This window comes from Elephas maximus, chromosome X (assembly GCF_024166365.1).
Source record: "Elephas maximus indicus isolate mEleMax1 chromosome X, mEleMax1 primary haplotype, whole genome shotgun sequence".
In the NCBI taxonomy this organism is placed as follows: Eukaryota; Metazoa; Chordata; class Mammalia; order Proboscidea; family Elephantidae; genus Elephas; species Elephas maximus.
Window position 1 is genome coordinate 49,219,944 of NC_064846.1, and position 22,668 is coordinate 49,242,611.

A 22,668-nucleotide genomic window follows, 5' to 3' on the forward strand; every position below is an offset into this window, starting at 1 on the left:
AAGAAAGTAGGTGACTTCTGCCAACCAGAACTATCCTTTACTCTGGCACAAAGCAGAAACACTTAGAAAATCAAATAGTAATTATTTTAGCATATGTGGATAGCTCAGCATTTATATACAAAAAGCTGGCATGCCTTTCATCAAATAAATAGACTGAATTACTGAAATCTTAACATGATATATAAATACCAATTAGTATTCATCAATACTCAGCCTTGAGAATCTATGGCTTTAAAGTTACTTTAGCCTATCATCCAACATTCCATGCTTTCCTTTACCCCAGTCACTACTAGAGTAACTTTCCTAATCCTTATCAAAGTACTGATCTCATTTTTTCTAGTCAGAACTCCGACCGCATTCAGCTACAACTACAAACCACCCTTATGCTGGAGCCCCTTTTCCAGATTATAATAAACAAAATGGTTTAATGTTGGGACAATCTCTCACTCACACTGCCAAAGAATGCTCCATTAAGATATGTTCCTGGGCATTATGCTCAGTGAAATTAGTCAGTTGCAAAAGGACAAATATTGTATAAGACCACTATTATAAGAACTCAAGAAATAGTTTAAACAGAGAAGAAAATATTCTTTGATGGTTATGAGAGGCTGGAGGGTGGGAGGGTAGAAGAGGGGTATTCACTAATTAGGTAGTAGATAAGAACTGCTTTAGGTGACAGGAAAGACAACACACAATACAGGGGAGGTCAGCACAACTGGACTAAACCAAAAGCAAAGAAGTTTCCTGAATAAACTGAATGCTTTGAAGTCCAGTGTAGGAGGAGCAGGGGTTTGGGGACCATGGTTTCAGGGGATAACTAAGGCAATTGGCATAAAAAAATCTATTTAGAAAACATTCTGCATCCCACTTTGAAGAGTGGTGTCTGCAGTGTTAAACGGCAGCAAGCAGCCATCTAAGATGCATCAATGAGTCTCAACCCACCTGGAGCAAAGGAGGATGAGGAACACCAAAGACACAAGGTAATTATGAGCCCAAGAGACAGAAAGGGCCACATAAATCAGAGACTCCATCAGCCTGGGACCAGAGGAACTAGATGGTGCCCGGCTACAACCGATGACTGCCCTGACAGGGAACACAACAGAGAACCCCTGAGGGAGCAGGAGAACAGTAGGATGCAGACCCCAAATTCTCATAAGACCAGACTTAATGGTCTGACTGAGACTGGAAGGATCCCAGTGGTCATGGCCCCCAGACCTTCTGTTGGCCCAGGACAGGAACCATTCCTGAAGACAATTCTTCAGACATGGATTGGACTGGACAATGGGTTGGAGAGGGAGGCTGGTGAGGAGTGAGGTTCTTGGATCAGGTGGACACTTGAGACTATGTTGGCATCTCCTGCCTGGAGGGGAGATGAGAGGGTAGGGGGGGTTAGAAGCTGGCGAAATGGACATGAAAAGAGAGGGTGGAGGGAGGGAGCGGGCTGTCTCATGGGGGGGAGCAATTGGGAGTATGTAGCAAGGTGTATATAAGTTTTTGTGTGAGAGACTGACTTATTTGTAAACTTTCACTTAAAGCACAATAAAAAGGAAAAAAAAAATTATGTTCCTGGCATTTCAAATTTAAAGTCTGTTATGTGGCCATTATGTATTATACAGAGGTGATTAGGTTATATTCACTGATTTTAGTACTATAGATCAACTATACCACAAGTTACACAGACTTATTCAAAATTACACATTCATCAAACATGCATGGAGCGTTATTAGAGGCCAGAAAACTTGTCAGGCACTAGGACTATAAAGATGGATAAAACACAGTCCCCTTTCAACATATTTAACTATTGCAATACAAATACTTACTGATCATCTATTATGTGCTAGGCACTATGTTAGGTGAAGGTAGAAATACAAAGAAGACAGTACATTATTGCTCTTTAATGTGCAGGATAAGCTCATGCACAAAAAATTACATTGCAATGTTACAGCAATAAAGGTTAATTTGAAATATGTAGTATTGTTTTGTGCAAACATAAATTCTAGATTCCAAACTACAAATTTACACATTTTAGAAGACACTGATTCAGAAGGTAAGAACAGTCAATGTTCATATTCACTGAATTAGATTGTGCATATCGCCATCACTCAATTACATACATTAATGGGAGGGCAGGGGTACTGACAACACAAATGGTTGTTAATCTAAGAATAATTAACATTTGACTTTGGAATTTATATTTAATATATGTGTATGGGCTTTTAATATTGTAAGCTAAAGATGGTGTAACTTACTGTCCTTGGCCTTTGCTAAGAGATCCTCCTGCTATAAATATAAATTAAGTTCCTGAGAATAATGCATAGCACCAACGGAAGATACACTAAGAGCTATTGTATTTTTGACTGCTGATTTACCCAACAATATTCCCACTCCAGTATCTTGAGTGTAATAAAAATGTTTTCTTACCCCACTCCTAATATAATTTATAACAAACAACCTTTAATCTTCTTGTACATCATGTTTCAAGTTATTTTACACAAGAAAAATTAGTAATTTCAGTTTTTTGCACTTCTTTCTTAATTAACATGTAGTAAATTGAGAAATCACTACAGAAAAATTTGGGTATTACAGGCAAACTTGTTTGAATTCAATTTGATATTTTAATTTATATCATATTTATCACACATAGATTATGAGAATGACTCTGGTACTCATGGATTAAAAACAAAAAAAAAAAACTAGGCAATTGTAATACATACACCAACCACTAGATGCCACTTTCCATACAGTCAAAGAGTGGAGTCCTCAAGGATATAGTCTCAATTTGACATCTGATTAACGGAATTTTACTTTTTAAACCAACATCTATTAATATTGGCTAGGTGACCAATAAGCATAAAGCACAATATTAGATCTATGAATTGTACAAAACCTGTGTTAGACATAGGTGTTGCCTTTAAGTAAGTTCCAATCTAATTTAAAAAAGTTGGGGGCGGGGGCAAACACTAAAAAAGAAAACCAAAATACAATGGAAAAATGATATGGCAGACAATGGTACTGTAAAGAGCTCTGAAATATAACAAATATTTCCAGAGTTTACTTCAGCAATTAAATCATTAGGAGACCTTAGACAAGTCAGTCTTATACTTAAGCGCTCGGTTTTCTCTTTTGTAAAATGACTGAGAAAAACAATATCATCTCCTTAAGCTATTCCAGCTTTCAGTCTGTGATCTGTAGGATTCATTAAGTGAAAAAATGAGTGGTATGCTCCATAATTGCTATCAGCGCTAAGAAAGAGAGTTCCCTTGAGCCTGGAGGTGTTAATAAAGTCTCTGTAAAGAAGGTGAATGAATACCTGTTGTTCAATTTTGAAGGATGGAGAGAAAGATTCTAGGAAAAAAAATGGCCATGCTAAGCACTAAGATGAAAACACTAAATTAGTTGTAGGCAAAGAGGCAGATAATACTAACATTAAGTAGCTCAGTCTAAAAGGATTCCTCAGTTCACATGCAAAAGGCACACAGGAGATACGGCCAAAAAGATGTCTTTTCAAAAACTAATACAGGCTAAAAACAAACTGAAAATTTTCAGGAGAAGGAAATGATGACAGACTACTGTATTATTTTCTTATTATGGAAGAAAATATTAAAAATGAATAAAGTTTTGCTTTATCACACAGAACACATTAAAAAGCTACAGTAATTAGAGTAATACGTTATTACTCAAAGAATAGGCAGCTCAGTGAGCCAAAACAAAAAGGCCCAAAATAGATCTATACACACACACCCAAATATTTAGTAAAATGACAAATGGTGGTATTTCAACTAGATGTGAAAATAATGGATTGTACAACATATGATGCTAGAACAACTACGGAAAAAATAAATTTAGATCTCAGGCTACAACAATTCAAAATTACAAAACATTAGACTTAAAAGTACATAGAAGCACAAATAAAAGCAAACTTCTGTGTGCGCTAGAATTGTCAAAAGAACTTCACAAAAATGCAGATACCAGGACCCCATCCTAGAGATTCTGTTCCAGTACGCCTGAGGTTGGATACCACAATCTACTATTTGAACAAGCATTTCTAGGTGATTCTAATTCAAGTGTTCCAAGAAGCCATATACTACGAACTAAAAGCACAGAGAAACAGGATAGAGTTCAGTAATGTGGCTGGTTAGGTATGTAGACTGATACACCTACTTAAAAATCTACAAATGCTTAAAAAATATAAAAACATCTCAAAAGCACCAAGAAAAGCATAATAATAAGAATTTATCAAGCTAAAATTTAGGAAAACAAACAACAAACAGTAAACTAGTACTGACCTGACAGCATTTGACAAACATGGAAAATTTGAGGTACTTGTTTTACAATTTCTTCAGTGCAAGGGTTTACAAACAATAAACCAACTCCACAATCCTATCCCCAGGGAAATGGAAGGAAAGATATCAAGGCTCTCAGCAGAGACGTACAGGAAAAAAGATCCCTGAGTAATTATAACCACAACCTGGCCCTAAGATCAATTTGTAGTCCAAATTAACATTACCTGGGTGGCCAACTGGGGCCCTGGTAATGTAGTGGTTAAGATCTCAGCCAGTAACCAAAAAGTCAGCAGTTTGAATACACCAGCCACTCCTTGGAAACCCAATGAGGCAGTTCTACTCTGTCCTATAGGGTTGCTATGAGTTGGAATCAATTGGACAGCAACGGGTTTGGTTTGGTTTGATTTCGGGTGGACAACTAATTTCAAACTGTGAATTTGTTTAAAGTGGACCCAGACTGGTTTGATCTACAGAGGGTTGGCGGAAACATATACAAATCATATACAGACAAACGTATCACCATACTGAACTTCAAAGAATTTCAATAAATCATTTTCGAAGGAAAATGAGATGAACCGATAAAAATCATTAAGCATACAAGGAAGTAAAATATTATAAGAATCAGGAAAACCATTTGACAGCAGAAAGTCCTTGGCAAAAATTTCTGATATTAGAATTATTAGACACAGAATATACAATAACTACCCTTACAATAAACAGACATTTTAAAAGACTTGAAAATAACAGAGGGACCAGGATTGTAAAAAATGATATAGCTGAATTGAAATAAAATAAAAATTCTAGAAATAAAACATAAAAATTGAGATCTAAAACTCAGTGGATGGGTTTCACAGCAGACTAGATGCAATTGAAGAGAGACGTGATAAAGTTAAAAAAAAATAAAAACTGTGGCATAAAGAAAAAACATGAAAATGTGAAAGACCAGTTAAGAGACATGGAAGAAAGAGTGAGAAGACTAACATACATGCAGTTGAGATTTCAGAAGAAAAGGGGAAATAGGGAATGGAGAAGAGACAATAGTTACAGAAATAATAACTGAGATTTTTCAAGAAATAATTAAAGATATCTGTGGTTAAAGAAGTCCAAAAATCCAATGCAGGAAAAATAAAACCTCAAGCCACATGTAACACAGTATAACTGCAGAACACAGAAGCAAACACAAGACCTTAAACACATCAAGAAAGAAAAGACAGGCTGCCTTCAAGGGAATGACAACTTAGAGATTAGTTGTGAGAGGCAACACTGGAAGCCATAAAACTGTGGAATGATGTCTTTAATATACTGAGAGAGAATTGCCAAACCATAATTTTTTATTCAGTGAAAACAGCGTTCTGGAATAAGTAAAAATACAATTTCAGACAAAAAGAAATCGAGACAGTGCGTGCTCAGCTGTTGTTGTAGATTGCCATCCATCAATTATAAACCATGGTGACTCCATGTGTGTAGAATAGAATTACTCCATAGGGTTTTCTTGGCTGTGACCTTTTGGAAGGAGAGTGCCAGGCCTGTCTTCTGAGGCACCTCTGGGTGGCTTCAGATCGCTAACCTTTAGACTCGTAGCTGAGCGCTTAACCTTCTGTGCCACCCAGAAGAACCTCACAAAAGGAAATGTAAACCTTTTGATTGTCTTCCATTCTATGTGAATGAAAAAGGATATCAGATGGAAGGCCTAAAATACTAAAAAGAAAGAAAAGCAAAAATAATGGTCAATTTGCCATCTAGGCGGCTACCACATACAAGAGGAAATACAATCATTAGTCATTGTTGTTGTTGCTGTTAGGTGATCTCGCGTCGGTTCTGGCTTATAGCAACTCTACGCACAACAAAATGAAAAACTCCCCACTCCTGTGCCATCCTCACAATTGTTGCTACACTTGAGCCCATTGCTGCAGCCACTATGTCAATCCACCTCTTTGAGGGTCTTCCTCTTTTTGGCTGACCCTCTACTTTACCAAACATGATGTCCTTCTCCAGGGACTGATCCCTCCTGACAACATGTCCAAAGTAGGTAAGATGCAGTCTCACCATCCTTGCTTCCAAGGAGCATTCTGGCTGTACTTCTTTTCTCCGTTTATCATGATGTTGCTCACTGGTCCAGTTGTGACGATTTTTGTTATCTTTACGTCGAGATAAAATCCATACTGAAGGCTGTGGTCTCTGATCTTCATTCGTAACTGCTTCAATTCCTCTTGACTTTCAGCAAGCAAGGTTGTGTCATCTGCATAACGCAGGCTGTTAATGAGTCTTCCTCCAATCCTGATGCCCCGTCCCTCATATAATCCAGTTTCTCAGATTATTTGCAGCATCCATGTGTACAGTTGCATTTATGTTGGTGAAACAAAGGTATTTGCAGTGAAAAAGTCATCGGTCTTGCAAAATTCCATCATGCGACCTCCGGCATCGTTTCTATCACCAAAGCCATATTTTGCAACTGCTAATCTTTCTTCGTTTCCAACTTTTGCATTGCAATCACCAGTAATTTTCAGTGCATCCTGATCTCATATTCGATCAATTTCAGTCTGCGGAAGTTGGTAAAAATCTTCAATTTCTTCATCTTTGGCTTTACTGGGTGGTACGTAAATTTGAATAATAGTCTTATTAACTGGTCTTCCTCGTAGGCATATGGATATTATCCTATCACTCACAGCGTTGTACTTTGGGATAGACCTTGAAATGTTCTTTTTGATGATGAATGCAACACCATTCCTCTTCAAGTTATAATTCCCTGCACAGTAGAGCACATGATTGTGATTTAAAATGACCAATACCAGCCCATTTTAACTCACTAATACCTAGGATATCAATCTTTATGGAATCCACTTCATTTCATATTTCATGATTTCCAATTTTCCTAGATTCATACTTTGTACATTCCAGCTAGTGATTATTAATGGATGTTTCTTCTCATTTTGAGTCATGCTACATCGACACATGAAGGTCCGGAAAGCTTGACTACATCCACATCATAAAGGTGGACTCTACTTTGAGGAGGTAGCTCTTAAGCAGTTTTATTTTGAGTGCCTTCCAACCTGAAGGGCTCATCTTTTGATACTATATCAGACACTGTTTCGCTGCTATTCATAAGGTTTTCCACTGGTTAATTCTTTTCAGAAGTAGACCACCAATTCCTTCTTCCTAGTCTGTCTTAGTCTTGAAGCTCAGCTGAAACCTGTGTCCCACAGGCAACCCTGCTGGTATCTGAATACTGGTGGCACATCTTCCGGCATCACAGCAACACACAAGTCCCCACATTACAACAAACTGAGAGAAATGCAAATCAAATCTACAATGAGATACGATTGCGCTCAAACAAGGGTAGCATTAACCCAAAAAAACACAAAATAATAAATGTTGGAGAGGCTGTTGAGAGACTGGAACACTTCTACACTGCTGGTGGGAATGTAAAATAGTACAACCACTTTGGAAATCGCTTTGGCGCTTCCTTAAAAAGCTAGAAATAGAACCACCATAGGATCCAGCAATCCCACTCCTTGGAATATATCCTAGAGAAATAAAGGCCTTTACACAAACAGATATATGCACACCCATGTTCATTGCAGCACTGTTTACAATAGCAAAAAGATGGAAGCAACCAAGGTGCCCATTAACGGATGAATGGATGAATAAATTATGGTATATGCACACAATGCACTACTATGCATCATTAAAAAACAATGACGAATCCGTGAAACATTTCATAACATGGAGGAATATGGAAGGCATTATGCTGAGTGAAATTAGTCATGAACGGACAAATACTGTATGAGACCACTATTATAAGAACTCAAGAAAAGGTTTAAACACAGAAGAAAACATGCTTTGATAGTTACAAGGGTAGTGAGGAAGGGAGAGGGGTATTCACTAAGTAGCTAATAGACAAGAATTATTTTAGGTGAAGGGAAGGACAATACATTATAAGTGGGAAGTCAGCACAACTGGACTAATCCAAAAGCTAAGAAGTTTCCTGAATACAACCAAACACTTCGAGGGACAGAGTAGCAGGGGCAGTGGTCTGGGGACCATGGTTTCAGGGGACATCTAGGTCAATTGGCATAACAAACTGTATTAAGAAAATGTTCTGCATCCCACTTTGGTGCGTGGTGTCTGGGGCTAGCAAGTGGCCATTTAAGATGCATCAATTTGTCCCAACCCACCTGGAACAAAGGAGAATGAAGAACACCAAAGACACAAGAAAAATATCAGCCCAAGAGACAAAAGGGCCACATAAACCAGAGACTCCATCAGCCTGAGATCAGAAGAACTAGATGATACCCAGCGACAACCAGTGACCGCCCTGCCAGGGAACACAACAGACAGTCCCTGACAGAGCAGGAGAAAAGCATGAAGGAGAACTCAAATTCACATAAAAAGACCAGACTTAATGGTCTGACTGAGACTGGAGGAACCCCAGAAGACATGGCATCCAGATTCTCTGTTAACCCAGAACTAAAACCATTCCCAAAGCCCATTCTTGAGACAAAGATTAGACTGGACTATAGAACATAAAATAATACTCTCGAAGAGTGTGCTTCTTAGTTCAAGCAGATACACGAGACCAAATGGGTAGCTCCTGTCCGGAGGCAGGATGAGAGGGCAGGAAGGGACAGGAGCTGGTTGGAGGGACACTGTAAACCCAGGGTGGAAAGGGGGAGTGTGCTGTCACATTACAGGGATTTCAACTAGTGTCACATGACAATATGTGTATAAATTTGTGTATGAGAAATTAACTTGACCTATAAAGTTTCACCTAAAGCACAATAAAAAAAATTACAAAAATAGCTGTAGGGGTAAAAAATATAGAATTAACAGAAAAGCAAAGCAATGATACAACTGAAGTCAGGAGGTGATGAATAGAGGAAAACAAGTATGAATATTGGTTACTTTAGACCTTGAAAAGTATACAAACTATAATTTCTAGTGTTAGCCTTAAAAGCTGATAGAGTGTATTAACTCCAAACTAGTGGAATAGGAAAATACTCAGTAAATTCAAAAAAGGAGGTAAGAGACAGAGAGATACAGATAAGAAGATAACTTAGAAAAGTCAGGACAAATAAAGCAAATCTATCAACACCATATTTTTATGCAAATAGTATGTGTCTGTACATTTGTTTGCCAACCACATCCTTTCCCCACAAGGTATTTTCATAAATGCACTATGCTAAATTTTTATAGCTACATGTAAGAAAAAAGGCTGGAATATCGGTGTTTATGAAAATACCTTGCAGGGAGAGGGTACAGTTGGCAAAGAAACCTAGAAGGCACGTGGTATTTGTGTAAAAATACGGTAATTACATTAAATGAAATTAAGTGTAAATTGACACAGTATGATGAACCAATCAGACAAGTCTGAAATTTGGTAAATTATTTAAAAAAAATACTAGAGTATACTTTCCAAGAAGTGAATGCCATGCCATGAAAGAGATGACTTTTTGGATCCTCCCCCTAGCAAGAAAAAAAAAGAAAAATCTCAAATAAAGAAACTAACCTTCCACCTTAAAACACTGGGAAAAGAGAGCAAACTAAACTTAAGGCAAGCAGAAGGAAGCAAATAATAGACTTCAGAGGAAATTAATGAAATTAAAAAATAAAGAAAATCAATGAAACTAAAATGTGATTATTAAAAAGACCAACAAAGTTGACAAATGTTTAAGAGAGTCACCAAGAAAAAAGAAGAGAGAGAGAGAGAGAAGACTCAAAGTACTAAAAATCAGAAATGAAAGAGGAACAGTACTACCTACGAAAGAATAGCAGGAATCTTCCTCAACCTGATAAAGGACATCTATGAAAAACCCACAACTAATGTCAAACTTAATGGTGAAAGACTGACTGTTTTTCCTAAAAGATCAGAACATGACAAGGATGCTTGCTCTGTCACTTCTATTCAGTATTATATTGAAGGTTCTATTCAGGATTACAGGCAAGAAAGTAAAATAAAAGGCATCCAGATTGGAAAGGAGGAAGTAGAGCCACCAAACTCCAGAAAAACAGAAGAGAAACACTTCCCAACTTATTCTATGAGGCCATTATTACCCTGATACCAGAACTATCTAGGGATGTCAAATTAAAAAAATACTAGAAACCAGGATCTCTCATGAATACAGACATAAAATTTCTCAAAAAAATTGCTAGTGAACAAATAACCAACAACAACAAACTATACACCATGACCTAGTAGAGTTTATCCCATGAATGCAAGGTTAACCAACATCCAAAAACCAGTTAGTGTAATACATCATATCAACAGGATAAAAAAGAAAAATCACATGATCATCTCAATGGACACAGAAAACAAATATGACAAAATCTAACACCCTTCCATAACAATAACATTCAGCAAAACAGGAATTGAAGGGAACTTCCTTAACATGATCACGGGCATCTATGAAAAGCCCACAGTTAACATCCTATTTAATGGTGAATTAATGATTTCCCTCTACCACAAGGAACAGGAAATGGATGCCTGCTCTTGCCACTTCTATTCAACATTTCACTGGAGGTTATAAGCAGCGCAATTAGCAAGAAAGAAAAAAAAAGTCATCCAGATTAGAAAGAAAGTAAAACTATATTCATAAATGGCATGATCTTATAAATGGAAAACCATAAAGCCACCAAAAAGTATTACAACTAATAAATGAGTTCAGCAATGTTACAGAATCCAAGATTCATATAAAAAAATCAACAGTATTTCTACACACTTGCAATGAACAACCCAAAAATGAAATTTAGAAAGCATTTACATTCAAAATAGCATCAAAAAGTATAATATACTTACAAATAAATTTAACAAAAGAAGTGCAAAACTTATGCTCTGAAACTACAAAACATGGTTGAAAGAAATTAAAGACCTAAATAAATCGAAAGATAATGCTCATGTTCATATATCAGAACACTTAATAATATTGTTAAGATGGCAATAATCATCAAATTTTTCTATATATTCAATGCATTTTGCATTCAATATAAAAATTCCAACTGCGTTTTTGCATAGACAAACTGATCCTAAAATTCATATAAAAATTCAAGTAATATAGAATAGCCAAACACTCTTGACAAAGAACGAAATTAAAGGAGTCACACTTTACAATTCCAAAGCTTAGTACAAGCCTATAGTAATCAAGACTATATGGTACTGGCCTAGGAAAAGACACCAGAAATAAACCCTAACATCTATGGTCAACTGAATTTTGACAAGGATGCCAAGACCATTCGATGGAGAAAGAACGGTCTCTTCAACAAATAATGCTGGAACAAACGGTTATCCCTACGCAAATGAATGACCTTGGACCTCTTACTCACACCACACACAAAAAATTGACTCAAAACACATATCGACTAAATGCAAGGTTTAAAACTATAAAATTCTGAGAAGAAAACATAGTATTACTCTCTAAATCTTTGGTTAGTGAAATCCTTCTTAAATATGACACTAAAAGCACAAGCGACAAAAGAAAAATAAAGTGGTCATCAAATTAAAAGACTGTACTTCAAAGGATACTACCAAGAAAGTGAAAAGACAACACAGAGAATAGGAGAAAATATTTGCAAATCATATATCTTATAAGGGACTTGTATCCAAAATATATAAAAAAACTCTTAAAACTCAATAAAATGCAAATAATCCAATCTAAGAATAGGCAAAGGATCTGAATGGGCATTTCTTCAAAGAAGATGACTACTAAACTCAGTAACAGATGCTCAACATCATTAGCCATCAGAGAAATACAAATCCAAGCCACAATGACATATCTCTTCACACACAGTAGCATGAATTTAAAAAAAAAGACAGGTAATAAGAAGTGCTGGCAGGATATGGAGAAACTGGAAACCTTGGCCATTGCTGGTGGGAATGCAAAGTTATACAATCACATTGGAAAACAGTTTGTCAGTTCCTTCAAATATTAAACAAAAAGTTATCATGTGACCCAGCAAATAAAAATATCCACATAAAAATTTCTATGCAAATGTTCACAGCAGTATCATTCATAATAGCCAAAAACTAGAAACAACCCAAATGTACAACAACTGAGAAATGGATGAACAAAATGTGGTACATTCCACCCATATGGAACACTGTTCAGCCATTAAAAGCAATGCAGTACTGAAGCATGCTATAATATGAATTAACCTTGAAAACTCTATGCTAAGTGAAAGAAGTTGGTTATAAAACCGACATATTTCACTATTCTATTTATATGAAATTTCCAAAATAGACAAATTTATAGAAATAGCATGTGTATTTGTGGATTCCTAGGGCTGAGGGTTGGTAGGAAAAGGAGTAATGCCTAGGGGATGCAAGGTTACTTTAGGGGTAATAAAAATATTCTAAAATTGATTTCAGAGATGTTTGCACAATTCTGTGAATATACTAAAAACTGAATTGTACCCTTCAAAAAGGATGAACTGTATGGTATGTGAATTACATCTCAATAAAGCTATTAGAAATCAGTCTTGAAATAAAAGGACAATTTTATTTTTATTTTTCTATTGTTATTTAAGAAGACCATTCTGTCAAGAACTGCCAAGACTCTGAAATTTTTCCCTATTTGCAATTAACAATTTACCCTGCCACAGTTTCATGGATGCTGGCAGAGGATACAAGACTTTGTAATCAGAGACAACAGTTTACAACTCAGAGCAATAGCCAGTTTCTTGAACCCTAATTCCTACAGGATGATGTGAAGAAAACCAGGCAATGTCTGCAGATGCAATGATTGTTGTCACAGGAGAGAAATCTGAAGTTTAGGGAGCCCACATCTTCTACAAAGGGAGCAAGCTTGCTTGACCTTTGCTCTAGAGAGATAGAAAAAAAAAAAAACCAATACATACCTTCATTTTACTAGACAGTAAACATACCTGTCCTTTCCTCCAAGGGAGATACTACCTCTATTTTTCAAAGCTGTTCACTATACAAACATCCTTGAAAAGATAGTCCAGAACAAAGATAGTGCTTCTCCTGTCAAGATGTGCAGAGACACAAGAATCCCGTGGAAAATTTTCTCCCAAAACATTCCAGATTTCTAAAGATTTGATACAATAGACAAAGGAAATACATAAACAGCTACAAAATACTTTTTATAACCATTAGAGAAATTTGAATAGGACTTGAATATTGATACTTTAAAATGGAACGCATAAACATCAATATCCTAGGCATTAGTGAACTGAAATGGGCTGGTATTGGCCATTTTGAATTGGACAGTCATATAGTCTACTGTGCTGGGAATGACAACTTGAAGAGGAATGGTGTTGCATTCGTCGTCAGAAAGAACATTTCAAGATCCATCCTGAAGTACAACACTGTCAGTGATAGGATAATATCCATATGCCTACAAGGAAGACCAGTTAATACAACTATTATTCAAATTTACGCACCAACCACTAGGGCCAAAGATGAAGAAACAGGAGATTTTTATCAGCTGCTATGGTCTGAAATTGATCGAACATGCAATCAAGATGCATTGATAATTACTGGCAATTGGACTGCGAAAGTTGGAAACAAAGAAGAAGGATCAGTAGTTGGGAAATATGGCCTTCATGATAGAAACAATGGCAGAGACCGAATGATAGAATTTTGCAAGACCAATGGCTTCTTCATTGCAAATACCTTCTTTCACCAACATGAACTGCGACTATACACATGGACCTAGCCAGATAGAACACACAGAAATCAAATTGACTGCACCTGTAGAAAGAGACGAAGGAAAAGCTCAATATTATCAGTCAGAACAAGGCCAGTGGCCGACTGTGGAACAGACCATCAATTGCTCATATGCAAGTTCAAGCTGAAACTGAAGAAAATCAGAGCCAGTCCACGAGAGCCAAAATATGACCTTGAGTATATCCCACCTGAATTTAGAGACCATCTCAAGAACAGATTTGATGCATTGAACACTGGTGACTGAATACCGGACGAGTTGTGGAATGACATCAAGGACATCATCCATGAAGAAAGCAAGAGGTCACTGAAAAGACAGGAAAGAAAGAAAAGAACAAGATTGATGTCAGAGGAGACTCTGAAACTTGCTTTTGAGCGTCGAGCGGCTAAAGCAAAAGGAAGAATTGATGAAGTAAAAGAACTGAACAGAAGATTTCAAACAGCAGCTCGAGAAGACAAAGTATTATAATGACGTGTGCAAAGAGCTGGAGATGGAAAACCAAAAGGGAAGAACACGCTCGGCCTTTCTCAAGCTGAAAGAACTGAAGAAAAAATTCAAGCCTCAAGTTGCAATAGTGAAGGATTCTATGGGGAAAATATTAAATGACGCAGGAAGCATCAAAAGAAGATAGAAGGGATACACAGAGTCATTATACCAAAAAGAATTAGTCAATTTTCAACCATTTCAAGAGGAAGCACATGATCAGGAACCAATGGTACTGAAGGAAGAAGTCCAAGCTGCTCTGAAGGCATTGGCAAAAAACAAGGCTCCAGGAACTGATGGAATATCAACTGAGATGTTTCAACAAACCGAGGCAGCGCTGGAGGTGCTCACTCATCTATGCCAAGAAATATGGAAGACAGCTTCCTGGCCAACTGACTGGAAGAGATACATATTTATGCCTATTCCCAAGAAAGGTGATCCAACAGAATGTGGAAATTATAGAAGAATATCATTAATATCACTAAAAGAAAAAAAAATTTTTTTTTTTTTTTAGTTTGCAAGCAAAATTCTGCTGAAGATCATTCAAAAATGGCAGTAGCACTATATCGACAAGGAACTGCCAGAAATTCAGGCCAGTTTCAGAAGAGGATGTGGAACCAGGGATATCATTGCTGATGTCAGATGGATCCTGGCTGAAAGCAGAGAATACCAGAAGGATGTTTACCTGTGTTTTATTGACTATGCAAAGGCATTTGACTGTGTGGATCATAACAAATTATGGGTAACATTGCAAAGAATGGGAATTCCAGAACACTTAATTGTGCTCATGAGGAACCTTTACATAGATCAAGAGGCAGTTGTTCAGACAGAACAAGGTGATAGTGCATGGTTTAAAGTCAGGAAAGGTGTGCGCCAGGGTTGTATTTTTTCACCATATCTATTCAATCCGTGTGCTGAGCAAATAATCTGAGAAGCTGAACTATATGAAGAAGAACAGGGCATCAGGATTGGAGGAAGACTCATTAACAACGTGCGTTATGTAGATGACATAACCCTGCTTGATGAAAGTGAAGAGGACTTGAAGCACTTACTAATGAAGATCAAAGACCACAGCCTTCAGTATGGATTGCACCTCAACGTAAAACAAAAATCCTCACAGCTGGACCAATGAGCAACATCATGATAAACGGAGAAAAGATTGAAGTTGTCAAGAATTTCGTTTTACTTGGATCCACAATCAACAGCCATGGAGGAAGCAGTCAGGAAATCAAAAGATGCATTGCATTGGGTAAATCTACTGCAAAGGACCTCTTTAAAGTGTTGAAGAGCAAAGATCTCACCTAGAAGACTAAGGTGTGCCTGACTCAAGCCATAGTATTTTCAATCGCATGATATGCATGTGAAAGCTGGACAATGAATAAGGAAGACCGAAGAAGAATTGACACCTTTGAATTGTGGTGTTGGCGAAGAATATTAAATATACCATGGACTCCCAAAAGAACGAACAAATCTGTCTTAGAAGAAGTACAACCAGAATGCTCCTTAGAAGCAAGGATGGCGAGACTGCGTCTTACATACTTTGGACATGTTGTCAGGAGGGATCAATCCCTAGAGAAGGACATCATGCTTGGCAGAGTACAGGGTCAGCGGAAAAGAGGAAGACCCTCAACGAGGAGGGCTGATACAATGGCTGCAACAATGAGCTCATGCATAACAACAATTGTAAGGACGGCTCAGGACCGGGCAGTATTTCGTTCTGTTGTGCATAGGGTCACTATGAGTCAGAACCGTCTTGACGGCACCTAACAACAACAACAACTTTAAAATTATTGTCAATTTTCTTAAATGTGATAATATCATGTTTATGCAGAATAACGTCCTTTTCCTCAGCTGATGCATGATGTGGTACTTAGGCTATAGTATAACGTTATAAAAAAAAAACAAAAAAAAAGGTTTTGTTTTTTTTATAACGTGTCATGATGTTTACAACTTATTTTAAATGGCTTAGAAAAACTATATATATGCATATATACACACAATAAGTCCCTGGGTTAGGAACTTCTGGACAACACCTACTTGCCCTTTCATGTTCTGTGAATTTGCTCTCACTTTGAAACAATTAAACCAACCATACTTAAACAAATTCTTCAACATAATCACCTTCATTTGCTGCACGTTCAGTTTTTAAATCATTGAAATGGCATGGAGCCTTTTCTTGCACTAAAGTAAGGCTACCTAAGAACCATATGCACCTGTTCCAACTTACCTACAAATCCTTAAAAACACAGTAATGAATCTCGTTCCTAACCCAGGGAAGAATGCCTCTGTGTGTGTGTGTGTGTGTGTGTATACACACATACATACATATATATACATGTATAAAAAAATACACAATTCAATATTCTTTGCCAACACCACAATTCAAAAGCGTCAACTCTTCTTCGGTCTTCCTTATTCATTTTAATGACTGCCAAAAGAACGAACAAATCTGTCTTGAAAGAAGTGTGGCCAGGATGCTTCTTAGAGGCAAGGATGGTGAGGCTGTGTCTTACATACTTTGGACATGTTGTCAGAAGGGATCAGTCCCTGAAGAAGGACATCATGCTTGGCAAAGTACACAGGGTCTGCGGAAAAGAGGAAGACCCTCAACGAGGATTGACACAGTGGCTGCAGCAATAAGCTCAAGCATAACAACGATTGTGAGCATGGCACAGGACCGGGCAGTGTTTTGTTCTATTGTGCACAGGTTCGCTATGAGTTGGAACCGACTCGACAGCACCTAACAGCAACAACAACAACACACACACAGTCATTACAGACACACACTGGAAAGCAAGGGACATAAAGATATAAAGAAAATATGGCAACATGCTAACAAGTATTGAATCTAAAAGGTAAAATTCATTGATTTTCATTACATTTTCTTTCAACTTTTTGTTTTTTGGAAATTCTGTTAATAAAGAAGATAGGTACATTAAAAAATGCTTAATGTAAAAGGCAAATATCTTCTGACTTCAAAGAAAAAAAGGCAAATTTCAACATATATGCTATTTATCAGAGACATCAAAAATGTAAGGGTATACTGAAAGATTAGGGGAAAAAAAGATGGAAGAACTTATTTCATGCAAATAATAACCAAAAAAAGCTGGCATAGATATATTAATTTCAGACAAAATGGTCTTTAAAGCAAAAAGCATTAGGAAAGATAAAACAGGATCACTTCAGAATGATATAAGGTTTGGTTCAAAAGGAGATACTAAAACAAAAACAAAAAAAATTTCAATGTACTGGTAGTATCCTCAACATATAGAAAGTAAAAACTAACAGATCTACAAGGAAAAATGGACAAATCCACAATCCTATCTGGAGACATTAATCAGATCTCTGATAACTGAAACACGTACAGAAAATAATCTAAGTACGTACAAAGATTTCCATGTGATGAACAAACTTATTCTAACAGACATATATAAAACAGTTGCCCATCCAATGAACTTGTTGTTAGGTGCTGTCGAGTTGGTTCCAACTCATAGCGACCCCATGTACAACAGAACAAAACACTGCCCAGTCCTGTACCATCCTTGAAATGGTTGCTATGTTTGAGCGCATTGTAGCAGCCACTGTGTCAATCAATCTAATGGAAGGTCTTCTAATTATAGGTCCTACACCCCATAGTAATATATTCTTTGTTTTTCCAAAAGCTCTATCATATTTAATTCTCTCACTTTTTACCTAGAATATACTGGGGAGACCATCATACGTGGTGCCACTCTTTCTCAATTTTGTTTGTGGTGTATAAAATATAATCAATTTTAATATGTTGATATATCCACAAACTTTCCTAAATTTGCTAATTTTAATTAATATCATTATCTTTTGAATTTTCTATCTATGCAATCACATCATCTGGGGTGTAGGACCTGGAAACCCTGGTGGCGTAGTGGTTAAGCGTAAATGCTGCTAACCAAAAGGTCAGCAGTTCGAATCCACCAGGTGCTCCTTGGAAACTCTATGGGGTAGTTCTACTCTGTCCTATAGGGTCGCTATGAGTTGGAATCGACTCGACGGCAATGGGTTTGGTTTTTTGGTTTTGGTAGGACCTAGTTTTACCCTGAGTAAGGTGACCTTTGTACTTAGTTCCAGGGAAATAACCCTTGGAGTAACTGGGGTACTTTGTTCTGAGACTTCCAGGCCACACCTGAGAATTTGTGCTGGTGAGTGGTGAGCTAGACCAGAAAAGACTCACCAGGGAGGCCAATATCAATTAGCCTCAGCAGGCATGATTTAGCCTATTATGTAGGACAGGACCATAAAAGCCCTGAACACTAAGGCTCAGAAAGTTTTCTGGTTGATAAGGACATTTGCTTTCAGGAGGGTAGTACATCCCTTAGGACATGGAAGCTCTGCATTGGAAACCCTCCCAAACCTCACCCTGCATGTCTCTCCATTTTATTCTTTTTGGCTATAATAAATCGGTAGTCGTGAGTACGGCATACTCTCTGTGAAGTCTGTGAGTTGTTCCAGCAAATTATCGAACCCAAAAGTTCAGTAGGAGCCAGGCGATCAGAAAGTAAAGGTGCTGTGTGGACTCCAGAGCTTGGGGCTGGGATCCTGAAGGGGTAATGGGAAAACAGCCCCAAATTGGTGGCCGGCAAGTAAGAAGGTTTGGGTGCTGTGTGGACTCCCCAAACTTTTGGCTAGCATCCGCCTATTTGGCAGTTTGAGGGTCAGTGTCCTTTTAACTTGTGAGCTCCTGGTAGCTAGGGTCAGAGAGAAACAATACTGCAGAGGCAGCTGACAAAGAGAATGGAGAAGCTGGAATGTGATGACTGGAACCACCTCCAGTCATCTTTGGGAATGGACTCCTGCTAATCCTTACCACACAATTAGAATAATTTTAAAAAATGTAATAAGAGACTTCAAGGAAAAGATCTACACAAGAAAATAATTATAATCATAGAGTTCTACCTCAGTCTACAATAAGGAATATATTCATAACATTCACATATTCAAAACAACTTAAGTACTGTTTATTGATTTATTTGAAAGCAGTGTAACATATTGGGAGGATGGAGGAAGAGAGATAGGGGTGGTAGGATAAAGAGCCCTTCATCTTTAACAGCAGAGAGCATATAGATAACGTATTGGTAAAGCAAAACATATTTATGAGTTATTGCCCTTCGAGAACAGATCTAGGAAGTCAAAAGGGATAGGGATGGAACCATTTTTTCAATATATAAAAAGTACTACCTGTATTTTTTAAGCCATATGCATATAATACCATGCTATTACCACCCACTGACCACTTCGGTTAGCTTAATATTATAAACCCTTGGAAGATACTACTTTAAATATAACATATCAAAACAGAAGTCATCTTCTACCTAGCTACCCTTAACACAAAACCTCCATTTTGGAGAACACAGATTAACCATTTCTTTATAGTCCAAGGATAAAATTTTAGAATCCCTTGTTGCATTCCTTTATTTGATCTCCTATCTACATTCCATAAACAGATGTTGCTATTCCTTTCTAATAAATGCTATCTAGCAATTAAAAAATGTCAGCAGAGTTAAAAGAGATCTTACAAATTACCTGATCTAACCCCCTCATCTTAAAAAAAAAATTTTTTTTTTTTTTTTTTTTGCTAGTGATTTCTCTAAAATCACACGGAGGGTGAATGACAGAGCCAGGGATAGGATTAGTTTCTTTACGTCTCCAATATTTCAAACTGATTCCCATCTACTTTCACATTCAGAGCAAAATCCAAGATATTTTGCCAGATTTTCTATTAAGAGGAAATACTTCTCACTATCATAAAACTCTTCTGAAAAAGTCAAATTATTGATGAAAACATTTATCAGCTTGAAAACCTTTTAACCAAAGTGACAATTACCACTTTCTACAAACCCAGACCTAAAAATATTAGGAGACTAATTAAACTGTGATGACTCCAACATTTAATTCACCAATACTAACATAGTTAATGATTTTTCTTTAAAGTCTATTTTATCTGACATTAGTATTGCCACTCCTGCTCTTTTTTGGAAGCTTTTTGCTTGATATATTTTTTTCCATCCTTTGATTTTTAATAAATTTTCATCTTTGTTTCTAAGGTGTGTCTCTTGTAGACAGCATATTGATGGACCCTGTTTTTTTTATCCATACTGCCTCTCTGTCTCTTTATGGGTACATTTAGGCTGTTTATGTTTAGTGTAATTATTGATAGGTGTGAGTTTATTGCTGACATTTTGTGGTGCTGACATTTTCTTTCTATTACTCTCCTGGCAGAATTCCTTTTGTTTGTGAATTTTTTTTTTTCCATTTCTGTAGATTTTGTTTTTACTGAGACTTTATGTTTTTCTTCTTTATTTTGATGAGTAGGTTTGTTAACTTCCTTTGTGGTTACCTTGAAATTTACCCATATCTTCCTAGGTTTGAATGAGTCTATTATTACTTGGTATCACCTTGCCTTCCTCTCCATTAGAAAGTTCTATACCTACACTGTTCATTCCCTCTTTTATTGTTCTGACATTGTCATTTACAGATTAACCTCTCTGGTTTCTTTTTGTAAATCTTTCGGTTTTGGATAGCCCTTAAGACTTAATATCCTAAATTGGTATCTGGCTAGTGTGATCTTGCATCCTAGATTCAGGCTATGGTCTGATGTTGTTGTTTGTTCTCACATGGAAGGACTCCCTTTAGTAATTCTTGTAAGTTTGCTTTGGTTTTTACATATTCCCTTAACTTCTGTTTATCTGGGAATGTCCTAATTTCACCATTATATTTGAATGAGAGTTCTGCAGGATATATTATTCTTGATTGGCAATTTCTTTCTTTCAAGGTTTTATATATGCCATACCATTGTCATCTTTTCTACATGGTTTCTGCTGAATAATCAGGGCTTAGGCTTATTGTTTCCCCTCTGTATGTGACTTTTCGTTTTTCTCAAGCTGCTCTCAAGATTTTTTCTTTGTCTTTGGTTTTACCAAGTGTGATTATGACATGCCTTGGTGAATTTCTTTTGGGGTCTATCCTACATGGGATTTATTGATCTTCTTGGATGGTCAGCTTTTCATCCTTCATGATATTAGGGAAGTTTTCTGTCAGCAATTCTTCAATGATCCTCTCTGTGTCTTCCATTTTCTCCCCTTGTTCTGGAACTCCGGTCACTCGTAAATTTTTGCTTTTGATTACAACCCACATCATTCTCAGGGTTTCTTCATTTTTCTTCTTCATTTTTTCTGATTTTTCCTCAAGCAAAGTGGTATCCAAGTATTTGTCTTCAATTTTCTTGATCCTGTCTTCCATTGTTTCAAACCTATTCCTTAGAACTTCTATGACACTGTCCATTTCTGAAATCTTGTTTATCTCTTGGATTATTAACTGTTTTTGTATGATTTCTAGCTGTGAATTTATTTCAACATTTTGTTCCTGTATTATTTTCCTGAGTTCTTCCACTGTTTTGTCTGTCTTTACCATTAATTTGTCTATTGTTTCCTCATTTTTGCTGCTTTTTCCTTGGATAGATCTGAATATTAGAGATTTGAATTCCCTATCAGGTAGTTTCAGTGGCCTTTCTTCTACAGGAAAGTCATCTAGTGTTTTATTTTGGACACCTATTGGAACCATCCTGTCCTGTTTTTTTTTTTTTTTTCTTTTAATATGTTGTGATAGTGTCTGCTGTCTTTGGGACATTCAATAGTTACTTTCTTCATTTATTGATTGTAGATTTGTTTGTTTTGTCCCGCTTTTTTTGTTTTATTTGGTTATTATGTCTGAGCAGACTGGCTGTGTGTTCTTTGTTGTTTGCTTATCTGTGGGCACAATACTTTTCACCTTCTTGTCCAATGAGCAGGGCCAGTAGCTCAGCTATGGTGCATCAGGGCATGTCCAGCTGAAGATGAGAGGCCAGGAATGGGTTGTTTGTGGCAAATACTGTGGCTGACAAGGCTGGCTGGCAGTCAGTGCAGGGCAGGTTCCAGTAGGCCGTAACTGTGCTGCTTGGTGGTGCGATGCTCAGCACATGGTGCAGATAGACAGGAGGGAGGGGAGAGCTTATGATGTCTGGAGTTAAGTTGGGTATGGAAAAGGAGAGAGAAACAGGAGCAAAAAAAAAGTGTTGAGGGAGCCTGCCATTGGACTGGAGAGATGAGAAACTGAGAAATGAAGAAAAACAAAAAGTAAAAAAGAGAAAAAAGTAAAAATTAAAGAAAAATAAGAGAAGGAAAGAAATGCCCCCAGGGATCCCACCAGTGACCAGG

The 22,668-nt window shown here is 37.1% G+C and overlaps 1 protein-coding gene across 1 annotated transcript in view; it reads right to left on the reverse strand.

Annotated features, from left to right (window-relative positions):
* COL4A5 (collagen type IV alpha 5 chain) overlaps window positions 1–22,668 on the reverse strand; it is a 301,445-nt gene that overhangs the window by 183,789 nt on the left and 94,988 nt on the right. The window lies entirely within an intron of this gene.